Source organism: Limulus polyphemus, unplaced genomic scaffold (genome assembly GCF_000517525.1).
Source record: "Limulus polyphemus unplaced genomic scaffold, Limulus_polyphemus-2.1.2 Scaffold7639, whole genome shotgun sequence".
In the NCBI taxonomy this organism is placed as follows: domain Eukaryota; kingdom Metazoa; phylum Arthropoda; class Merostomata; order Xiphosura; family Limulidae; genus Limulus; species Limulus polyphemus.
The window spans coordinates 32,141-37,781 of NW_013673249.1; the positions used below are offsets into that span (position 1 = coordinate 32,141).

The 5,641-nt window shown below is 38.2% G+C and overlaps 1 protein-coding gene across 1 annotated transcript in view; it reads right to left on the minus strand.

Moving 5' to 3' along the window:
- LOC106474748 overlaps positions 1 to 2,094 on the minus strand; it is a 4,723-nt gene extending 2,629 nt beyond the window's left edge. Inside the window, exon 1 of the mRNA XM_022403052.1 lies at positions 2,042 to 2,094. The gene's annotated coding sequence lies outside the window, so the exon portion shown is untranslated. The remainder of the gene's footprint in view (positions 1 to 2,041) is intronic.
- Between the last annotated feature and the right edge of the window lie 3,547 nt (positions 2,095 to 5,641).

Below are 5,641 nucleotides of genomic sequence, written 5' to 3' on the forward strand. Positions count from 1 at the left end.
CTTTCCTCTAATCTTACACTGCTAAATTAGGGACGGCTAGCGCAGATAGCCCTCGTGTAGCTTTGCGCGAAATTCAACAACAAACAAACAGTTATTTTGGTGTAAAGTTAATAGTTTAGAGAAAATTATTAATCACCAAGGGTGTTCGAAGATTAGCAATCCTTTTAACCAGATGCAGTGGAAGGTCTGTGAAAAATGTGTACGATAAGTTAGTTTTAGGCTTGTCTTCGCCATCCTTCGTAGAAGCCGGCTGCATTGAAAGTTACGATGTCGAGTAACTTACGGCCACGAGACTCCGCACGCCCGATAAAAGTAATATTGTTCTTAAAAGATGAAATTAATCCCATAATTCCACGGAACGACTCATACTGAACAGACGTTTTTATTAATTTTTATAAATACATTCAGTTAATTGTTACCAAAGTTAGGTGAAATACAGACTTATAATTTGTCGGATAGAAGGGCCCCGGCATGGCCAGGTGGTTATAGAGCGCTAGACTCGCAATCTGTTGGTTACGGGTTCGAATCCCCGTCTCACCAAACATGCACGCCCTTTTATCTGTTGGGACGTTATAATGTGACGGTAAATCCCACTATTCGTTGGCAAAAGAGTAGCCCAACAATTGGCGGTGGGTGGTGTTGACTACCTACCTTCCCTTTAGTCTTTCACTGCTAAATTAGGGACGGCTAGCGCAGATAGCTCTCGTGTGGCTTCGCGCGAAATTCCAAACAAACAAACTAAACGGATAAATGGAAATGAATGAATAATTTCGACCCCCCCCCCTTGAGAAATGGATTTGCCTTGCCTGGCTCGCAATCGGCAGGTCACAGGTTCAAATCCCCGTCCCACCGAACATGCTTGCTCTTTCAGCCGAAGGATGTTCAAACGTGACGGTCAATCCCATTACTAGTTGGTAAAAGGTAGCCCAAGAGTTGGCGGTGTTCACTAGCTCCTTCCCTCTTGTCAGTCACCTCGAAATTAAGGACGGCTCGCACTTGAGTAGATTTACGCGAAATTCAACAAACAAACAAATGGATTTAGTTTGAATTTCGCGCAATCCTACGCGAGGGCTATCTGCACTAGCCGTCCATAACTTAGCAGTGATAGACAATAGGAAAGGCAGTTAGTCAACACCACCCGCCGTCAACTCTTGGGCTACTCTTCTACCGACGAATAGTTGGATTGACCGTCACATTACAACGCTCCAACGATTGAAAGGGCGAGTACGTTCGTTGGGACGGGGATTCGAACCCCACAGATTGCGAGTCGAGTGCCTTGACCATCAGGCCATGCTAAGGGACCAAACGGAGTTGCTTCCTTTGCCCCCCAATGACTTTCTTTTAGACAGTGGCCTTTAAACAAGGTAGCTGTGTACACAAACGTAAACTAGCTTGCACTCATTAATACGTTTTGTCCACTTTTGGGCCCTGTATGTGCCCGTTGTCCACCAAAGTGAATCGAACCACTAATTTTAGCGTCGATCAACTAGGGGATTGGGTCGCTAGGAAAAGGTACTACCTAAAGTATTAATAACATACATTTTGAAATGTCATATATATAAAAGAATAAATAAAGCAACAGAAAATAACAACAACAGCGTGTAAAAACGTCACCAGACATTAAATTACCAGTATATATATATATGCAATGTGTACATATTGACTGTTTTAGGCTTAGTGAGAATACGCCTTATGCATTTATTTTCATTATCAACAATATGTGTTGTTGAACACTGAAATATATATATATATAGCCGATAATCTATATAGCCCTCCACCAAGTCCTGGTTATGCACGTTAAAATCAATACATTCACTGCACGCGAAGCCGCGCGCTATACGCATGCCTTTTGCAATACGACAACTACACCCGCAGCATCGTTATCGCATTACTGCTGAACGTAACTGCAACGATAAACATTTGTGTATTTATCTGTTTCATATCGTTACAATGCCGTTGTTTTCAAAAGCGTGACAGGATATACAAGCAGGAACATAACTAAGGGCTCTTAAGAAAAATGGAATCCATGGCGTTCGCTTACCTGACGGTCAGAGAGACAAGTCCACTATGGCTCGAGCATACCTGGAAAAATTCATATGGCGCATGCGCCAAACTCTCGCGCGCTACGTACACCGCCTTTCCGAAGAGTTGCAAGTAAGAATCGTGTGTACTGTTGAAACAGACCATAACGTCGGAGGTGTTTGATGTATGCGTAGTATTATACTATTTTAATGAAAAAAAAATAAATCAGAAGGAACTAATCACCTCGTCTTTATGAACAAAACCAACCAGACAAACAAACATGTGTACATAATATATGAGGATATTACTGTTTTCCTAGTACTTGTGGTAGTAGTTTCTTTAATTGGTGGGGTGATTTGATACAAAATGTCAGATATGTATGATAAAGAATTTTCATAAAATCCTTTAACTTCTACCGTCCTTACGCATTCGTGTTCTGTACGCGTATTGTATCATTCTCGTTATGAGTGATTATTGTAATACGCATTCAGGTGACACAAGCAGACAGACAGTGAACTTTTAAAATAGAATTTTGTTTGTTAAGCGCAAAGCTACATAATGTGCGTGGCCAGGTGGTTAGGGCGCTTGAATTTCAATTTGAAGGTCGCGGGTTCGAATCCCCGTCCTACCAAACATGCTCGCCCTTTCAGCTGTAGGTGCCTTATAATGTGATGGTCAATCCCACTATTCGTTGGTAAAAGAGTAGCCCAAGAGTTGACGGTGAGTGGTGATGACTAGCTGCCTTCCCTCTAGTCTTACACTGCTAAATTAGGGACGGCTAGCGCAGATAGCCCTCGTGTAGCTTTGCATAAAATTCAAAAACAAACAATCTTCTGTAGTGTTTCTTACGTATTACTGACACGCAAAGATTCTTCTGTAGTGTTTATTACATTATTATTGACACGCAAAGATTCTTCTGTAATGTTCTTACATATTATTGACACGCAAAGATTCTTCTCTAGTGTTTAATACATATTTTTAACACGCAAAGATTCTTCTCTAGTGTTTATTACATTATTATTGACACGCAAAGATTCTTCTGTAATGTTCTTACATATTATTGACACGCAAAGATTTTTCTCTAGTGTTTGTTACATTATTATTGACACGCAAAGATTCTTATCTAGTGTTTATTACATTATTATTGACACGCAAAGATTCGTCTCTAGTGTTTATTACATTATTATGGACACGCAAAGATTCTTCTGTAGTGTTCTTACATATTATTGACACGCAAAGATTCTTCTGTAGTGTTCTTACATATTATTGACACGCAAAGATTCTTCTGTAGCGTTCTTACATATTATTGACACGCAAAGATTCTTCTGTAGGGTTTATTACATTATTATTGACACGCAAAGATTCTTCTGTAGTGTTTATTATATTATTATTGACACGCAAAGATTCTTCTGTAGTGTTTATTATATTATTATTGACACGCAAAGATTCTTCTGTAGTGTTTATTACGTTATTATTAACACGCAAAGATTCTTCTGTAGCGTTCTTACATATTTTTAACACGCAAAGATTCTTCTGTAGTGTTTATTACATTATTATTGACACGCAAAGATTCTTCTGTAGTGTTTATTTCGTTATTATTGACACGCAAAGATTCTTCTGTAGTGTTTATTTCGTTATTATTGACACGCAAAGATTCTTCTGTAGTGTTTATTACGTTATTATTGACACGCAAATATTCTTATATAATGTTTCTTACATATGAGTTTATGGGTGCGTGTTAGTTCGCCTCTATGTATTCTGAGAAAATCCCTTCATTTATTTCCAAACCTTCGGTTAAAGCTATACAAGGGCTACTCTGCGCATAACTGTCTATAATTTTCAATTGATAAACTATTGATAAGACGCCAATACCATTGTATACCAACTCTTGGGCTCTTCTCGTCTGACGGAATAAAGGTTTTCATTGTCGCCCATGGCCTCAAAGTGCGGAGCGTGTTTTTTGTGGTAACGGAATGCGATCCATTAATCCTCTGACTCACACTCCGAGCACGTTATGTGCTCAGTAAGTATACTGAAACAATTCATTGAGTTGTTAAGGCTTAAACATTTAGTAGAACATTATATGTATTGGGTTTGTTTGTAATTAAGCACGAAGCTACACAATGGGCTATCTGTGCTCTGCCCACTACGGGTATCGAAACCCGAATTCTAGCGTTGTGAGTCCGCAGACATACCGATGTGCCACTGGGGGGGGGGGGTCACCAAGTGGCCGAAAGAATTTCGAGAACAGTGTGTATTATACTCCACCTACAGATAACTACATCATAAGTATATAATGCATATTTTATATTATATTAAACGTTATCTGGATGAATCGTGTGAATCAGACGCTTATCGGTCGTGTTTGAATTCGATATAACATTAAAAAAAAAAAGGGTCCGGCATGGCTAGGTGGTTAGGGGTGCTCAACTCGCAATCTGCTCGTCGCGAGTTCGAATGCCCTTTCAGCCGTTGGGGCGTTATATGGTGACGGTTAATCCCACTATTCGTTAGTAAAAGAGTAGTCCAGGAGTTGGCGGTGGGTGGTGATAACTAGCTGCCTTTCCTCTTGTCTTTCACTGCTAAATTATGGACGGCTACCCCTGAAAGCCCCCGTGTAGCTTTGCGCGAAACCCATTACAAACAAACATTCAAAATTAAGTGTTATTGCTCATGAATGAAACACACAAACCTTTGAGTGTACCTACTAATACAGTTAACATCAGTGTACCTACAAATACAGGTAACATGAGTGTACCTACAAATACAGTTAACATGACTGTACTTACTAATACAGGTAACATGAGTGTACCTACTAATACAGGTAACATGAGTGTACCTACTATTACAGGTAGCATGAGTGTACCTACTAATACAGGTAACATGTGGTGATTTTGCGAGAATTAAGAGACCCAGTGTGCATTTATATAAATATTACAACTGATTGTGTGTGGGTTATTTGGACAGGATAACAGAAGTGGTAGTCAAATGTTTGAAAAATACTACTTGTGTCCGGTTCCCGATTTGTTCTAAAATAAACAAACGTTTCTTCTCCCCTGGTGGTCGTATTTGTCAAATCAACCCTACAGTTATACTTCTCTCTAAGTTAATAAGGATTAAAGCATTATTAAGCAAATAATATAAAGGATTAAAGTATTACTAAGCTGATAATATGAGGGATTAAAGTATTATTAAACAAATAATATAAGGGATTAAAGTATTACTAATCTGATAGTATGAGGGATTAACGTACTACTAAGCCGGTAATATAAGGGGTTAAAATATTACTAAGCTGATAAGATAAGGGATTAAAGTATTACTAAGTAAATTATATAAAATATTTAAGTATTTCTAAGTACAGAATAAAAGAGGTTAAATAGTACTAAGTAGATAATGTTAGGGACTTTAGTATTACTAAGTTCATAATTTTGAGATTTAAGAATTGCTAACTAGAGAATGCAAAGGATTAAAAATACTTAGTAGATGATACAAGGAATTAAAGAATTACTTAGTAGATGATACAAGGGATTAAAGAATTACTTAGTATATGATAAAAGGGATTAAAGAATTACTTAGTAGATGATATACAGGATTAATAAATTACTTAGTATATGATAAA